This window comes from Hetaerina americana, unplaced genomic scaffold (assembly GCF_022747635.1).
Source record: "Hetaerina americana unplaced genomic scaffold, ioHetAmer1.1.p SCAF_15, whole genome shotgun sequence".
Classification (NCBI taxonomy): domain Eukaryota; kingdom Metazoa; phylum Arthropoda; class Insecta; order Odonata; family Calopterygidae; genus Hetaerina; species Hetaerina americana.
Genome location: NW_027286625.1, coordinates 6474797 through 6494516, shown reverse-complemented (window position 1 = coordinate 6494516; position 19720 = coordinate 6474797). Strand labels below are relative to the sequence as shown.

The window sequence follows — 19720 nt, the reverse complement described above, 5'->3', positions numbered from 1 at the left end:
TGACTTCGATGCGCGTGTCTCTTTAATAACTTATAGCTTAGACATGAAAGAATAGGCACTTATCATTTGAGGCTTGAATTAAATGGAAGGTTGGAAACTGGATGTTACAGATTTAGTATCAAACCAGTTTCACTACTATATCACATTCGTTAATTTAAACCAGCGCTATGCTAACGTGCTGCTAATTTCGTTACTATGGCATCAAAAATGTAAGCAATGATATACGAGGGTCATCCGGAAAGTAGTACCCGTTCGTGCCGCATGAAGTGCTGACGACGCGAGTAGCCGCTGGACGAGGTCAGATAGCTTCAGTGGCTTGTCTGCCTTCTCTGAGCCAAGTTGCGTGACGCTAGCATTGCCTGTGTTGTTTCTGTGATTGTTTACAATGTTTAAAAAAATTGAGAACGCCGCCAGTTGTGAAGTGAGGGCAGTGATTAAATTCCTCAATGCAAGAAACGTTCGCCCATGTGATATTCATCGCCAATTAAAGGAGGTGTATGGAGACAATGTAATGGACGAGTCGTCTGTTCGGCGGTGGTGTCGCAACTTCAACATGGGGAGGGGGAACACACACGACGATGAGCGTTCGGGGAGACCGTCTGTCATTACAGACCAACTGGTGAGCTCAGTTGACGAATTCGTGAGGAACGATCGGCGCGTCACAATTGATGACATCTGTGAGCATTTTCCCAATGTTTCTCGAACAATTGTTCATGAAATTGTTAAACACCATCTGCATTATGCAAAAATTTGTGCAAGATGGGTCCCTCGCGTATCTCAATGAGCTGGCGGCGAAGGACTATGCAGCAGGAATACAGAAACTTGTCACACGTTATGACAAATGCCTTAATTTGCTTGGAGATTATGTTGAGAAGTAGTTTAAAGTATCCTCTTTCAAATAAAATTTTTTATGTTTGTTAATATTTACTTTTGTCTTTTTATTTCACGAACGGGTACTACTTTCCGGATGACCCTCGTACATACATACCCACACATACATACTCGTATATATATATTATATATATATATATATTATATATATTTTATATATATATATATATATTTAGACGGCACAATGGAATACAAATAAAATAGTAACATTTAAAAGGACACTCACATTGTAGATTGTTTAAGCTTTCGGCCTTCTTGAAGTAAGACTATAAAATATATATATATATATATATATATATATATATATACATATATATATATTGACTACTTATATATGTATATATACATATATAAGTTGTCAAAATGAAAAAAATCCGTGGTTTACGTTTCGAAAACGTGCGTGTCAAGGGTCAATTAGCAACGAGTTGACTCCCAAGGTTTCAGTCTCCAGGATATAATCTGTTTCAAAGTTGCTCAGTTGTTCGAGGTTAATTTATCGGATGGGGGTAAGAATGACATTGGGTGAATTAAGAGTATCGACACGATATCTCATGTAATTCGTTTTCTAAAACTTTGGCAAACTTCACCTTCGATTACTCGTGCGGAAATCAAAAATTTCTTGAAGTAGATAAATAGAGAAAATTGAGATTTTTTTTCTTTTACGACTTGACTCGATTTTTATTTGAGATATTTGTCCAAGTTTTCCTTATTTTTTTCAATGTCTGAGAACAAACGAAATCAATTAACAGATTCAATGGATTGAAACTTATTTTGTCTCTCGAGGGTAAAAGAAAAAAAGTGAGTTATTAATTTTTAGAAATTCCTTTTTTTAAGATATCATCGCAGCCACACTGAAAACCTTTGCAGACAAATCTATGAATTTTAATATTCAGTATGTTTATTATAACGGAAATCATCCAGCTTATCAAGTACACTACTTGCATTTTTCCGCGTCAGTTTCATTTGCTATAACTCCAGGATCGTCTGTTTTGGTATTAAATGAAAAATTGAAAGGTCATCTTGAAACTGTCCTACGGAGTTTTTGCAATCTGCAGGCCTCCGCGATCCCCAGAATTTAGGATTCCTCATTATAAGGCAATAAGGAGATTTTAATGCAGTCAGATATTGAATTGGCACACTGTTTCACATCAAGGACAGACTGTTAAACATATAGAGTTTGACTGTAAAGTATCCACTTTTCTCTTTCTTCCAAATTAATCATTCTACAGGTATAACATCACGCACACGAACATAATACTATAGTATATAGCATCTCAGCAACCTTGGATTCAAGTTTGATTTCCACCGAGTTCCCCTGCCCCTAATGATTCACGCATTGAATGAAAAACGGGGAAAAACTGCCCGGTACTTGAAATGCCGTCTTGAAAAAGAAAATTTCACACAGTCACTCCAATGCGGTGATGTGAAAATCTCCGCAAACTCTGATGACCGACGCCAGAATAACCTGACGAAGTCTCAGTCGTTCGATTACTCATACATATACGTATCTCATTGAGGAAGTAATTTAATTCCGATGTCACCGCTGGAAGGGGAACATCAGAGGCAAAAATGAAGAGATAGGACTGCCAAATAAGATTTATTTATTTATTCATATTTTTATTCCCCGCAAGATTTACGGTGGATATCGGTTTGGTGTGGTGAGTAGTGCGCTGGCTTCTCACCCCTAGGGCCCGGGTTTGATCCTGGGGGTCGCAGGATTTTTCAGATGTATCCAGTTTGGGTATACTAGGGTATGCTATGTGGAGAGAGCTTCAAGAGGAGTACGTATTCGATAGGGTGGGACGATAAATTGAGGAGTTCTTGGTGTCTATGTTAAGAGTGGGCTAATACCAGCACTGGGTTTCTCTTCACCCTTTCTCAATTGCCTGAACATCCCATCTCCACCAACCCACACACCTACCCCTGATGATTTAAACGATCTCAGCAATCGGGTGTCACCCTGGCAAGTATTGCTGCTACAATGCACGACCACAGCGCAAAGGGATTGTTTCACTATCATATGAATACATATTTGCTCTTGACAGACGTCTAATATTACAATGAATTACCTAATGAGAGCAATTTTCCAATTGAAATAAATATATTACAACCAAGTTTTCAAAGTATCAATTACTCTTAATTGCCTTATCTGTAGAGTCAAATTGAAGTCGTATCGGAATGATAGGTTTGAGAGGCCATAGTGAAAACCCTTTACATGTAAGCATTCATGTAGAAGGCATTCATCATGTTCCAATTACGCAATATTGCGCTTTCCTTTCTATTGCCTTCTCAGAATCAACTTTTTAAAATAGTAGACCTTGGTATACGGCTACAGATCCATAACTGCCACTGCCATAGTAGTACCCCCTGCCGCATGCCCTACCGTCGTATCCTGAAGCATAGTGAAAATGCTCCGGAATCTGACCACGGGCCTTCATCTTGGCGGTCAAATGGCTCAGGCCATCGTCTCAGCCGGTATTCCTCTCTCCTCTCCCGCGGTGTGACCCCGCTAGGTACATACTACCTTGATCAAAAAGTACCCGGAATAACCACCGTGTGGCGCTCCCATCGTTCCGATTTGAGTTCTGTTTTTTTTTGTTAAATTGGTACATCTGTTGTTGATATTCCCTTTAAATCTTAGTGTCATAACTTGACATTTGCAAAAGTTACGTAGCCAAGAGTACATCTATCTCTGTGTGTGTTGGCGATTTTTTACAATTGCAGAAATGGATTTAAATTTGCAACAACGAACTTGTATTAAATTTTGCGTAAAAAACGGATTTAGTGGCGCACGGACGTTGGAAATGTTGGAAAAGTGTTTCGGCAACGATTCTCTTAAAAAAAACGGTCGTTTACCAGTGGCACGAGCGGTTCAGAAGTGGTCGTGAGTCAATCGAAGATGATGAACGCAGTGGCAGACCATCGACATCGAAAGTCGGTGAAAAAATTGATAAAGTAAAAGAAATGTTGGTCAATAACCGCAAATTAACCATCAGAGAAATAGCGGAGGACTTGAACATTGCCTATGGATCCGCCCAAGACATTGTGGTTAATGATTTGGGTTTCCGTCGTGTAGCAGCAAAGTTGGTGCCAAAAGACCTCAATTTCATGCAAAAAAGAGACCGTGTTGACGTCGCAAAAGACATGATTTGCGAGGCTGAATCCGATCCCACATTCATCAAAAGGATCATTACTGGAGACGAGACGTGGGTTTATGAGTACGACACGCAATCCAGACATCAGGCAAGTGAATGGCGTTCACCAAATGAGCCGAGACCAAAAAAACCACGTCGTTTTCAGTCAAAAAAGAAGGCAATGCTGACGGTTTTCATGGATTACAACGGTGTAGTGCATCATGAATTTTTGCCAGAAGGCCAGACAGTAAACAAAGAGTATTATTTGGGCGTTATGAGACGTTTGCGTGAAGCAATTCGCCGAAGGAGACCAGAAATGTTGGCAGAAAACTCGTGGATTTTGCACCATCGTCGCACAGTGCTATCATTATTCGTAATTTTTTGACGAAAAATGCAACAAATACCATCCAACAGCCACCGAATTCACCTGATTTGGCTCCCTGTGACTTCTTTCTGTTCAATCGAGTTAAAAAACCATTACGGGGAACGCGTTTTAGCAGCCGAGAGGAAGTAATGGAAAAATCGCAGGAAGCACTGATGGACATACCGAAAACCGAATATAAAAAATGTTTCGAGGATTGGATCAAGCGCTGGCATAAGTGTGTTGCAGTCGATGGGGATTACTTTGAAGGGGACAATATAGATTTAGATGAATAAACTTGTATTTTTAATTTTCTGAATAAATTCCGGGAAATTTTTGATCAAGGTAGTATTCGACGAGGCGCCGATAATTCTGGTCAATAAAACCCCTCGTATATCACGCCGCTCGGGCCTCAGCACCTTGATCTTTCCGTCTCGGGATCCAGGTCCGCTTGCAGCTGCTTCCTCGTCCTCTCGACCGTTCCCGCCCTCTCCGTGCAGTGGCAAAATCGTGACCAATGATGATGAATTGGCCATAAATGTCACCAACTTTAATCTCTCCCGAAGGATTCGAACCGGGGGCCCCTTGAGGAGGGAAGGAGAAAGAACGAGCTGCACAATCAGTTTCGAAGTCAATTGAAGTCGTGCACGGCGGCGTGTGCTCGGGAGATCGGCGAGCGTTGCCCGAAATGGGCGTGACCAATGCCGCAGGGAGGTTCGGTCGAGGGCCGGCGAAACTGGAAACCCGGGTACATGTACTACGAACCCTACGATCGGATCATGATTTAAGGGACATATTCCTTCATAAATACTCGAGACCGCCCCGAGTACTCCGTGAGAGATAGCGGATGGTGACCTCTTCGGTTACACTGACGTGTTTAACGTTTTCACCTTTAAATTCATTGTAGTAGATGTATGAATGAAGGCTCTGAATCAACTGGTAAGCATCAAAAGTACACTCCAAACATTTATCGAGTCCTGTACTCAATTTGAATGGGTTTATTTTTCGTGACATTTTATCTAAGTTTGCATATAAACAAGTAATAAAGAAAAGGTGACTAGGTGGCCTCATAAATTAGAAAGCTCACCCTTTTTATGGCATCTAATACGTGACAACATTCTGAGTGTAACTTCTATGCATATGCATGTTAAATTAATATCTTTATTTTACCACTAATAAGTAGTTTACCTATTAGGGTAGGATTGTAATACTTCTGAGCATTACCCAACACGATATAACAAGACACCCTATAATACAATATTGTAATTAGTAAATAATTAAATATTATTAAAATTCTACCTCACTTCGTTGTCTCAAAAATAGTATTATAATTTATTATAAAATATTGTGTATGCTACAGGTGAGCTGCGAATAAGGCGCATTTGGTTACCTCTATCACCCGTGGAACCCGAATGCCTTCCCAGTCGAATCGGTCCGGCTCTGCGTGCAAGTGAAATTCTGACGGATAGCAATAAGAGCACAACGCGTGTAAACAAGTTACATCTTTATTACAAGGATTAGGTGCTTCTAGAAAATGGACGTTAAATCTGGCTAGCCAATCCATGCTTTATGATGACCAATTGGGCTCCAATGCACCCATCCACTCCTGTGCCCGACCCTCTTCAAACACTATATCGACATTTCCCTCGCCCATTGCGCCATCATCCCTTATCATTAATCATAATTATGCTTTTATAATCATAAAGATATTATCACTTTAATAGATCATACTCAATGATGATTGATCTAATGGGCACTAGGTTATCCATGAACTGGTCAACTTGATTTTAGATCAATGCTGATTTTATTTGGCGGAACGGAAACATTGGTTGATTGGAAAATTACCCGTGATCAGTCATTGATAGTTTTTGATGAAAATGACCTAGATTCTTTAGCCTTTTCTCCTTTACCTTCCCCTCTCACTCCTTTACTCTTTTCGTGCCGCATAAGACTAACTTTTCATGCATTTTGCGGATATTGCAGTAAAATGTGCGCTTATGTAGTTTTTACGGAAAACAGGCATTTATAGAACCTTTTTTCCTCAAGCAAACTAAGTGAATTAATTGAGAAAATACGGATTTACTAGTTTTCATGTCCTCGGCGTTTACAATCATTTTTTAACGCTATTTTTATTCTACCGGTCAAGTTAAGTTTTCTATCTACCTGAGTGACATAACTTCCGTGAGTTTTTTTATTTATCTGATATTAATTCAAATTGGTAGTTATTTTTAAATTGGCATAATTTCATTCATACTAAAATCCATAGATTTAAAGTTAAGATCCTTAAAAATTGTCATTACGGAATATCAGAAGAACCAACTGAATTTCAGAATCTTTAGAAATGCAATCGTTCCTTAATTGTCCGCCGTCTATTCCATTTTGTTGTGATGCTTAACGTAAAATCGTATCATCTGTTTTCTTCGGTAGTTTAAATATTGGTAACGATAGCAATACCTTTTTCAAATAATTTACCATTCCTTATTCTAGAGTATTATTTAAAAAGTATCTTGGAAGTATCGAGTGTCGGTATTTTTTCCCAATTCCCACCCGATGTCCCACGGAGGAGTGCGCTATCCACCCCAACCCTTCGATTCCCTCCCCTCTCACATGGTTTCACCCGTTTCCCCTCGGTCCGCCTTCGTCATTGTCGTCTCATTTATTCCAGCCTTTGAACGCAACAGGCTCCAATTTGGTGGAAATGAAGTATCGAGTTCTATTCTTCATCGCTTAGCACACGCTCTCCTGCCGCGGCCCGGCGCGTGCTCAGTATCGGGGCGAGGTTATGACTCCACGGCCCCTCGTTATGACTCAGGGGTGCGCGAGTGCGTAATATGAATTTCTACTCACTTAGCCTCTCCGTATTGTAATCGCCATATATATATTCTGAGCCCGAGCGCACTTGTGTTTGGAACGCCGACCCAATGCTAATGCGTACCTCCGTGCCTCGCACTCTCCGTACTTCGCACTTCGCAACGCACCTTTCATTAACTATGCACGCGGTCAGTAGATTTTATGGAAATGGTTATTCCAATAAACGCTTCCCAATGCTTCATCTCTCCTTGATCTCTTCCTAACTTCTACCCTCCACCTATTCACTCGAGTTTCGAAAACCGTGAACCCCGTTCCAATACGCAGTGGGAAAATATACGCGTGAGGCCGACGTTACGTAAACGTTACGAGAAACGTTTAACGTCCACCGTTATCGTGACTAAGGAGAGTTCCGATACGTTCTCCTTACGAGTTGGGCAAGGGAAACACGTGGTATTTTATGTTTGTTTGGTAAACACGCAAATACATTTCTCGAGTCAAACAATGGCGGATGAACGCACTGGGAATGTGAAATTCCAAGTGGGGGAAATTGGAATCTATAGTTGCGGGAAATTAGGAAAATATAGGGACGTAGTTTAATATGGTTTTCTCCCGGTGTTACTCTACCCCTCGGGCAAGCGATGCGCTACCTTTACCTCTCGCGAGAGCAGTACAACAGACTTTTTCCGAGGATACGGGCTGCATCAGGACAATTGTAATTAATATCTAAATGACTTCGTGCATTTGAATGATCACACGCGTATAAAATAACTATGAAACACATCTCAAATGAAATTTAATGCAATATTAAATATGTCGAGGAAAAAGTAAATATTTATTGTTTTATTCGTATAATTTACTGTTTAATCGAAACAAAAATGTAATGTTTTTACATTAGTTTAGCTGTCAAATATTGACATCATTAACAACTTACGCCGGCCGCATAAAAGCGGGCCGCATGCAGGCTGTGGATTGTGCACCATTACCTAAGGAAATGACTTCGGGGGTATAAGAAATAAGATTGATAATACACTTCTACTCTACGCCCACCATCCACATACGTATGCTCGTGAAAGTGGACGTTACTGTGACTTGGCGCCGCCACTTAGACGAATCGCCGGGTTTTTATTGCACTACCCAACAAGGAAATTGTTTTAAATTTTTCTATACTTCGAATGTTAGTAAGCAGTAATTTATTGAATCGACAGTTTCAACTAGTTGATAATAACGTAGATGTTGGCGCGAATATACAAAAAGTTGAAGCTTCTGGTGTTTTATGTTTTTCTACCGTTTTGGTTGCGAATTTCGTTTGGAAAAAGTACTTATTATCCTGCGGCGGGGCATGGTACTCCAAAAGCTAGAGTTCGGCTTTTGACATGAGGGTCCCACATTCTATAGGATATTCGTATACCCCTGTACTGTGAACTGGATTCACTTGGAAAACCACAGTAGGCACAGGGAAGGTAACTATGCATGTGTGTATTTCCCGCAACCCGTTGATCTGAGGACCAGATGACCTTCATACTCTGATTTAGTTCGTTCGACAGCCTTTATTTCCCATTATTCCCGCACTGCTCTCGTCAGCCATTGTTAAGTTGGGCATGCAATTATTTCCTCATTAAATGTAGATCTTATGCTCTACTGGCGGACTTCTGTTTCTTTTCCGTTCGCTTAATATTTTTGGTACTTAGATGCACACACTACAGTAGTGACTTACAAAGAATTAAAAGTGCAGTTTGTTTTTTTCTATACTACTCAGAGATTTTTTTTAACCAGAGCAAGTAGAATAGCTTAACTACCTGGGAAGTTTTATGGACGAATACGTGAAGTAGTGGGGAAAGAAGAAAAAGAGGAATGGCGTTAATAAAAGAAGCTTTTACGATGAGAAAAGAGTTATTCGCAGAGACCTTGACCAAGTATTTTAAGAAAAAAGTGAATATTTTCATATGGAGCGTAGTTTTGAGCGGTGCGGAAACTTGATTGTGAAACCAAGATGGTTGGCGGAGACTAAAATTTTGAGATGCGGGTGTGAAGAAGGATGGAAAAGTTAAAATTGACGGAAAGTCAAACAAGAGAAGAAGTGCTTATTTATGGTAGGGGATATGTGAGGATTGTTGAGAGATGTATCAAGGAGGCAGAAAAAGTGGATGCAGAGAATTTTGATTGGAGAAGGAATAATGAAGACCGATAGGGGAGAGGACGTTAGGCAAGCGAGGAAGTGGGGAGGAATAAGGAAGCCGTGTTGGACGGGATGAAGGGAGGTAGGAAGTAATCGGAATTGAGTAAGGGTTCGTTTTAGTGAGAGGTAGGTTCTGTTTTGTTAGACGTGGCTTAGAAATGTGGTGCGGTGATTAGTCTTTTTGTCCATCCGAAACCTACTTCAAACGGTAGAGTCCCCTTGATAATAACGATGACATATCTTCTTTATAATAGCTAACGAGTGATCCTTCGGGTAATTCTTCGACGAACTCCCAGTTGTTTACCGACTACTGTAGGTGTCCGAGCCACAGCGATAATCCCTCCAGTTTCCCACCACCCCACGTCTTCCTTCCCACTCCACCCTCCGCCCAACCCTTCCCGTCCCTCACTACCGATCCGAAGAGCAATTCGATTCCTTCCTTTTGCCGACATTTTGATTGGTTGAGGAAACTGCTAGTCACGCTGTTTCCAGAGGTTGTGCGAAGGTTAATGCGGGGGCAAGTAATTCGAAGTACTCCCCCACGCCCCCAGGGTGGCAACCATTCCTATTGGGAGGGAAGGCGAGGTTCCGGTGTCTTGCTCTGCTTTCTCCAGCCCCACTTAGTTTTACTCCCATTTTGCGCGTTATTGCCGCCTGTCGTGACGTCGATTGTGACCGCGATCACCTTGTTAATATAATTGATATCAGTCGTCCCATAAGTGAAATATTAAGCATGGAATCGTAATGATACGAGAGTGGGTAATCCGTAGAGTTGCATAATCAAGTATATCTATGGAAGGAATGAGGTTCTAGTTTTTAATGCATATATTATGTTCGGTATGTTTACCAGATGTCAAATGCATTTTCTCCAGATTAAACGGAGGAAATGGTGAACATTGAGCGTGGTATTAAGTCAAAAACATCATCGCTTTTAGACAATTATTATTGGTTTGAATACCTCGTGCATTGATTTTCAACTATAATCTGTGTAATTAGAGATGGTCGATGAAAAGCACCTGGTGAGCTTCCTTACTTGTTTATGTAATAATATAATAACTGAAACATGTACGGCGTTTTCACATCACTATCGGAACTCCCTCGTGTACTTTTGAAATTGATTTGAAAATGTCGAAACATAAATTTCAATAAATAAATATGTACAATTACCAAGTGTTTTTCAATTATAATGAGTGGATACCACAAAGTATAATTGAATGTTGGTTATAAGACGTCTGAAAAAATAACTAAGGATAAAACAGTTTAAGTCGAACGTTGCAATGACTCAACGCATTAATAAAAGGCGAATACGTTTTCGACGGAGATCGGTCAGTATACAAACTCGTATTCATTTCCATATTTTTTCGTGTCAGAAGTATTACCTCTCCCTAAGCATAAAAATCTATTTACTGTGCCTGATCATACGTTTCCAAGGTAACACCTTCCTAGAAAACATGTTATAAATATTAAATAATCCAATAATTTTACTCCTCTCTTGCAAATTATCTCAACTTCCTGGATATTTGCCTTTCATTTCAAAGGTCTCAGTATTCTATTCTGCGAACCAATAAGCGGCCCTTTCTCACCCATATCTCCCCGAAATAAATCCATTTGCTCCTTATTTTTTCAAAATTTATTTCATATCGAAGCTTTGTCATTTGAATACCGAAACCGAACTCCATGCTCCAATAAGAGAGAGCTAAAATATCTTCCGTTCTACACGATAGAACTAATTAGGTACTATTTTTAAAAAATACAAAGTTTTATGGTCGTTGTTAATATGCTCATTTCGTCACTCGAAAGATCGATTAGTTCCTTAACCACGCTGCTCATGTCGTATTTAATGAAAGAGTTAATCGCTGCGTATTATCAGTTTTCTCAATCATCCTTTTTTAATTAAGCCAGTTAAATTACATTTTAAATCCTATCTCCATTCATTTGAACACCGTTAAAAGGTAGTTATAGCTAGGTATGTGATAAATCCACAAATATCCGTGTGGAACGCTGTAAAAATTCCTGGCAGATTTTAACGCACTAGATATCGTACACTCGGATGTCGAGACAAAAAAGCCTTTACCACTTGCACTTTTTGCATACCATTGCTGGAAGTTAAATAGAAAGTTTGTAGTCCTGCTGTCTTTAAAAACGACAGATTTATAGATATTATTATGAATCCTATCTTAACTTAATCAGCATTTTTCAGACTGTTTTATTCGTCAAATAGTATTTTTTTAATTTTCCGCGTATGTATTTCAGGGACTGTTGAGATATAGAAGTAGTAGGAATATTTTTGAAAGGCTTTACCTTCCGTATACTATTAGGAGTAATTTCTTATTGTTCGGCACATTCTATTTAGCTTTGTGCAATATTTTGAGTAATTTAGGTTTTCTCTTGGAGGGAAGTACCTTGCTCAAAACTAAGGAAATTTTCTTCGGGAAATCAATAACATAACGACTCTAATTACCTAACTTTCAGTTCGGTAAAATTCGTTGGTTGGGAGGTACTAATTGCAATATTTCATTAAATGTCAATGGAATTTAAGAATAGAAATGTTATTTAATCGAGAAAAGGAAAATGAATTTCTCTAAAAACTAGCACAAAGCTGGACAGCTAACATTGCTGTGAATCAAAGATACAAGCATATCATCCTGAGTCTTTGTATGTGTTTATTGGTTTTTATTTTTTCTTGTGTATCTCAAGCGTGTGCTGTTGGTTCGAAACTGTATTCAAATTCATTAGAATATCTATTCTATGATATTAAACGCCTTTCCTGTTAAAATTTCGAAGGCATGTTTGTAAAAAAACGCCCGTCGTTTGAATGGATTAACCATTTGCCAATTCTAATCATTTTATGCTTTAATCCAATATATGTATATCCGTTTTCTTTAACTAAAATTGAATTAATTTGTTTCATTCAATGAATCATCACCTCACAAATTATCTTAATGTAGAAAAAAACAAATATTAGCCTGTTGTCCTCTTTTGCTGACGTCTGATTTAATCTTGATGAAACTCAGTGCCAATCATGAGGGATGTGACCCGAAAATATCTTCTTAAAGCTAGTTCCACATTAGGGAACAAGGACCGTGCATTGCCCATGTACAAATTTGTTTTTTTCACTCCACTCAGGGCCGGCGCACGGGAGCCATGACCCTTAAGCCCCTCTCGTGTGTTAAGTGATAGGAGATGTGCTGTCATGTTAGATTTCTAGTGGCATTTTGACGCCATCGTTCTCAAGTTTGTTCGACAATCTAGTGTACATGATACAAGAGTCCATCATTCTTTCATATTGTTTGATTTCGTACAGGTCTCGTATATACCATATTACCATATATATATATATATTATACATATATATATATATATATGTATATATATAATGGGCTGGCACAATATAACACAAATAGAATAGCAACATTTAAAAGGACACTCACACGGTTAATTGTTCGAGCTTTCGGCTCTCTCAGAGGCCTTCTTCAAGAGTCTCACTTGAAGAAGGCCTCAGAGAGGGCCGAAAGGTCGAACAATTTACCGTGTGAGTGTCCTTTTAAATGTTGCTATTCTATTTGTGTTATATTGTGCCAGCCCATTATTGTGCCGCTCGTGTGAGTTTTTCCGTACAATCGTGATATATGTGTGTATATATATATATATATATATATATATATATATATATATATATATATATATATATATATATATATATATACATATATATATATATATATATACATATATATACATATATATATATACATATATATATATACATATATATATACAAAATACATATACATTCAAACACGAAATCCCGCCAAACGGCGAACAAATACTCATTTATATAGAAACCTTTTTAAAGGAAAAGGGATAGGAACACACATAAAGGACGAACACAGGAGAGATGGGGAAGGCGGAATCAAGCAGATCACGAGAGTAAAAATATTTCCTAGACGGGGATATAAATATTTTTACTCTCGTGATCTGCTTGATTCCGCCTTCCCCACCTCTCCTGTGTCCGTCCTTTATGTGTGTTCCTATCCCTTTTCCTTAAAAATGTTTCTGTATATATATATATATATATATATATATATATATATATATATATATATATATATATGTATGTGTGTGTTGGTGGCAGTAGTCCAGGGGGTAGAGCGTTGGACTACGGGCCGGAGGGCCCGGGTTCGATTCCTGAGCAAGCCTCTCTAGGCACCTGCAGCTCCAACGAAGCTGTGATTTTTCGGGTACCACAGATGTTCCTGCGAAACCATAACCGACATAGGGAAAGGAACTGGCCCCCCTACCCTGATGAATGAATTTCACACGCCGTCGGGCTTAGTACTGGGTGAACTCTATCATCCCCTACCAAACCGACCTTAGGGTTGATTACAGTATTTATGGTTTTTTATGCATGCATACATACACATTCTTTTCATTTCCTTTGCCACTGTACCTAGAACGCGGATGAGCTATAATTGCCTCACTATCAGGTTCACAGGAAGCCAAACCAACATAATCAACTCAGTAGCAATTATCCCGAGGCAGGACTCGTACCTGCGGCATTAGGGGTAGTATTCGGGCACATTGCCCACCTGGTTAAACCCCGGCGAACTTCCCTTTCTAGCATTTTTTTAAGCTCGAAGGGTAAAAAGACGTTGGGATGGGATTTGAAATTATGATCTCATCGTCCTCTTTTTGTTAGAAGTGGACACTAGCTCCTGATCATGATTTTCTCCCACTCTCTTTCGTTGCTGTTCAAACCCTAATTACCTCTCCAAGGAGGAAGGAAAATGTGCGTAGTAATTGCCCGCATTTTATTGAAATTATTGTTTAAAAAAGTAGCTGCTCTCTTTCCCATTTCTTTGTGGGTAACTCGGTCATAGTTACTCATGCTCTGGTAGTAATGTCAGCCGAGGTTTCACTTTGCATATTTTTGTTCACATATATAGAGGGCAAAAACATTCATCCATTTGCGAAATTCTAACTTCAATAGATGACATGATGAGTCGTGCATTATTTCTCAATGACGGTCATAGAAAGTATTAATATTTATGTTAAACTTCTTACTTCTTCTTAATACGTACTTCTTCCGGGTTAAGGGAAATTTTATGCATCAATTCACTCGGATATTAGAATTTTCTGATTAAATAATTAAGTGAGTGATGTGCAATTTTGCTATAACATATTTCAGTTATATATTACGCAGTCAATTAATATACGATCAGGCAAACATAATGAATCAGGGAAAATAGTTTCCGGACATATTTTGATTATTTCTATTAGATATATATCAGTTTTAGCCAAATATTTTTAAGTTTATTTTGCCGCTAAAAAAAGGTTTTGGATGAAAGAGCAGACTAACCACCGCTCTATTTCTGTGTCTTACCGAACATTACACCTACCTGAGGCTGGACCCTACCCTACTTTAATTCCACTTACCTCTTTGATCCCTTCATCCAGTCCAACATGCCAATTGCCTTACCCTCCCTACCTTGCCTGTGCAATATTCTCACACCTGTCATAGTCTTCAACATTTCATCGCCAATAAAAGCACCCAGCCTTCAGTATTCACCATATTTTAGGAGAGAAAACTAAAAATTATTAAGTTTTCGAAAAGTAAGACAGCCTGCAACTTTGAAAAGAACAATGCGCTGCCTCTGAGAGGGAATAAAGATGAATGAACTGCTGAATTTTATACGTACTCGGACTGAAAAGTGATATTATAATTAATTTATCGATTAAATGTTTTATTATCCAAAGAATCAAGAAATTGATGGTATTTTTGATGACTGAGGATGGTGCATGTAAGTGTATATGATAACTCGGGTTCAACTTTTCCGTGCCAGATATCGTTTTATTGTTTCACGTGTGCCTAATAGTTTTAATTTTAGAATAAATACAGAAGAAGGCGGCATGTTGTATACAAAGGGTTATCTGAGGTTGGAAATCGCGGGTAATTTTTCAAATTTTTGCGAAGATTTTTCAAAGACGGCTCGAAGAGTTGGATTGAATATATTGAAAAATATGTCATCTTGTAATTTTATGCACGACAATATAGTTCTCAAAAATAAAAAATTATCAAATCAAACCTAAACAAAGCTGGAATAGTTCAAGTGACCGACAACTTAAAATGCTCTTAAAATGCCACCAATGCGTATATCGGAAGTGTTTCACTCAAGGAAATGGTACGCGTTTAGTGTTTGGATATAATTGGTAGACTACTTAATGGATTGGTATCTTAATTGGAATACTACCTGTAGGTTTATCTCTTCGAAAGAATATTCAAAACTTCCTCGGAGTGAAACTTAGAGTTAATCAATGCCTGAATATTTTCGGTACGACCCTGAACCTGAGACTCGTGGAATTCTATGTAGGTTAAAATTACGAAGAAGAAGTGAGGGGAAAATCCTATGCATTGGTGGTGCATGCTTGTTGTATATTGAATATGTTGCGAGTATTTGGGACCTAAATCAGTGAACAATGATCCGTGCGCTGGAAAACATATGGAGAAAAGCGGCCCGGTTCGCGAAAAGCGAACCCAAGACCATGAAGTAAATGAAAAGAAAACTCAAACCATGATGTAAATTAATAAATTAGGATTGTAATCTCAAAGGTTAACGCACTAAATTAAATAATTTTCAAATTGTTGACACGTTTGATTTTACGAATGACGTTAGTGAAATAATCCAAGCCCTACATTGCATCGGCATGGCGGAAAATGGAGACAAAATAATATGTACTGTCGATTCGATAGGTAGATTAATTCATTCCTCCCTCGCCTCATTAGCAGTCACAGCAAAATGTGTGACCTGTTAAAAAATCAATACCAATGTCGCCTGCACTGGTTTCTTTCTCTCCATTTTTTATTTATGATGTCCCAACACCACCTGCAACACTCCCTCCGGCTGCTCGCTGGGTGCTGTGTTCGTGTAAGTGCGCACTCCCAAATCACTCTGCGTGAGGTCATCAACTCCTCATCACACGCAATCAACCGCCCTTAGTCTGAGCGAGCGCGTGAATTTTTTTTCTCAGCACTGCCTTTCCTTCCGTCTCTCGATTTTTTAGCAGCAGTCTAAGAATCAAGAAAGTCATCCAATGGACACAGGGACTAAGAACTGCTACTCCTCTAAGTCAGCCTAACGTGGTAATAATATCTTAACACTTAATAATAAACCAGGCATAAACGACACACACTAGTACTTTCTAGCTCCATGTATTCCATTCGAAATGCCTTTTCTTTTCTTCCCCTTATTTCGTTTACCCATAATTTTCCTCTTTGTTATAACCTTCGGCTTCCCACAACAGCTCAATATGCCTTAGATCCACTTGTCCTGCGTTCCTTAAATTTCTACCAGCAAACTTCTCCGTTCAGGTACCTTACCCAATACTGTGTTTGTTTTTCGTATATTTTATTGTGTCATTCGTCTCCCACCTATGTTTCAAACTCATTCCGTATCTCTTTTCTATACCCGAGTTTCTAAGCTCCAAGTTTCTCAGAATTCTACGTTCCAAGGACTTCGCTTGTCTTTTCTTAACACCGTAAGCATCGTGGCATCTACATCCTCTTATTCGTGAAAACTTAAGTTTCTAATAAAATTATTCTTCAAGTGTTTTTAGTAGGGACATCACCCACCTTCAGGTAAAACAATTTCTAAGTGACTGAATAGTTCTGGTCGATTTGACTCATGCTCCCCTAATGCAATGTTTTACCTAGCCTCCTAATTTCTCGAGTCACTGAAAGCCATTACCTTTATTTTTTGCGACTGATTCTCATCTCAAAACCAATTATACTGACTTTCTCATGCGCTTAGCAACGAATGTAGCCCTTAGGTTGACGAACAAGCTAAACTTTTACCACTGGCAACCCTGTCAGGATTACTTAATTTCATGAATGCCTCCAAATAAACGCTACTCATGTCCATTTGTACGTTTCAATATTTAGGTCAAAATAACCCCTGTTATAATATCTTTACGATGTTTCATTCGGTGAAGCATAACTTGAAACGTTTTCTGATGATTTGGATTCTCTTTCCAGTTTGCCGTTCCATGTGCGTGTCCCATGCCTTTCCACAATTTATCTCTCCCGCGAAATCACTTCGATGAACGACCCACCGTTCCTCGCCAGTCTCCCATTTCCCCCGATCGCATCTCTTCTCCACACACATCTTTCTCTCTCTCTTACACACACACATACACACGCACACACATATTTCCTCCCTCCCGCGCTATTTTTCCCACCAACCGCACGCTTAATTCACCCGCCTCGGGTATTCCCCGCGAGCCGGCAAACTCGTTTCTGCAACCGGAGTGCTCCGGTTTTTTCCGGCTCGGCCTCTCCGCGTCCAAGCTCAACACCCGACAGGACACCCGCCTCTTCCATCCGAGCCAGACCCTCCTCCGCCGGACGCCTTCGTCTTCAAACCCCATGCCATGCCCCGCGTCAGTTGGAGGAGGAAAATCCTGGAGTCAATCCTTTTTTTTACGAATATTCCCCACGTCAGCGGTCACTGCGCGTCGAATGCATTCAAACAGGGTAGATGGTGGACATCTCTCCGGCCGCGTATATAAGCGTTGCATGCCTCACCGACGACTCAGTCGTCGTTTCTCTCAATCGTGGAAAGGATCAGAGGATTCGAAGCCGGTGTTCTCTCTCGTTTTCTCGAGGATATTTTTCTATTCGGCCTCCCTCCCTCGCTTTCCCATGTTACAAGCCCCCCCCGGTGGTTTAAGCGATGCGATTTGTGTGCTTCGCTTCCGTGTCGAGAGTCTCCGTTTTGCCGGGCGCTGGACCCTCCGTTTCTTCCTCCCCGCGGGAATTTTCATTCTAAATGTACGTACAGAAACGGTGCACTTGCACCTGGCATTTTTACTTCTCTCTGCACCATTTCACTCCCAAGTCGATCTACGTGGACTAGTAGATACCTCCTCCTTTGGGGATAAATTCGTGCTAAATCATGTTGTGACCCAAGTGTTGTTGAATCGTTTGTCGTAACCTGTCGGACGTCGTAATGTATTTTTTTTCAAATTACGTTTCGCAGCATTCCCACGAGTTTAAAATCAGAGTATTCCGCATGATTATGAATTATTTACGGATATATAAACCGATTAGAGTAAATTTAAAAATTAATATGGGCGACATGAGTAGTGAGCAGCGTTGTATCCTAGGGCGTCTGGCTACTGATAGGAGGATCGAGGTTGTATACCCCTGGATAGCCTTGTCTAAAATTTGGTAGAAATAAATGATATTTTCTGCCTACTAGATCTTCGTGGGAAATCCAATGGCGGCACAGGAAAGGAATCGTCTCTCCCCCACCATGCCTGGAATTTGTGAATTTCACCTTCATTCTACCCTCTCCGGTTAATTAGAATTGAAACCCATGCATCTGTCCATTCGTTTATATTTTGCAAATTCCAGCAATCGTGGAAAAGGTTTTGAATTTTGCCAAAAACGATTTTGTTGAAAACTGAGGCCGGAGAGATAGTGAGAGATTTCGACCGCTGTGATGCGACCTAATGCAAAGTCAATCATTCGCATACGCTGGAACGTCTCCGACAAATTGCTTTTGCCATTAGATGTGCGTTTCCGGGTAGGTGGATTCACCAGCAAATGGAGTGCATAAAGCTAATTTGAAGGAAACCCAATGACATTTCACGAAAGAGCACTGCTTAGCCTTCAATTGGGTATTGGGTACCTGGTATCTTTGAGATTGATCTCAGTTTTTCAAATGAATACGATATTTTCTGGCAGTCAATAGTGGACAACAACAGAATGTATGATGAACTTTTTAATTAACTAATAAGGAATTTTTCGATTTTAAGATGAATAGGCTAATTGTGAGTATAAATGTAATTCGGTTACGAAAAAACTAGCTCCTTCTCTGGTAGAGAGACAACGAGCATTTCCATAATTGTTTTTCCCAGACGCTCTTTAGCGGTGTTTACTCAATGTCCCTACTTCTCAATTCCCCATGCTCTCTTTTGGTGTGCCCGAAGGAAAGTTATTACAGTCACACGACGTCTTATGAGTGTACCTATGAGGAAAGCAAGAGATCGAGGAACAGAAATGATAATTAGTGCATCGCGTAATCGTCAATTACGTGAATAGTTAGAATGAAAGGTTTAGAAACCATGAAAATTATTTCTCTGGTGTAATTATCAGGAAGTAATCAAGCAATGTACAAATAAATTACATAGTTCACTCCTTATTTATGATTCATTTTCATCACGCCTTGCACTGTACGCTTCAGAATGTCGTGCTCTTATGTAATCGATCATGATACAGTTTTTTACTCGTATTAATAATAGTGAAATTTTTTTATCCCATTTTCTTTTCCCTGGAATTAGTTATCA

General features: G+C 39.5%; 1 protein-coding gene across 2 annotated transcripts in view; it reads left to right on the top strand.

Annotated features, from left to right (window-relative positions):
• LOC139686779 (uncharacterized) overlaps positions 1 to 19720 on the top strand; it is a 472645-nt gene that overhangs the window by 240621 nt on the left and 212304 nt on the right. The window contains exon 1 of one of the 2 annotated variants that reach the window (XM_071583820.1): positions 17990 to 18200. The exons of the other annotated variant lie outside the window; for it this stretch is intronic. The gene's annotated coding sequence lies outside the window, so the exon portion shown is untranslated. Of the gene's footprint in view, positions 1 to 17989; positions 18201 to 19720 lie in introns of those variants that run through there. 2 annotated transcript variants of the gene reach the window in all.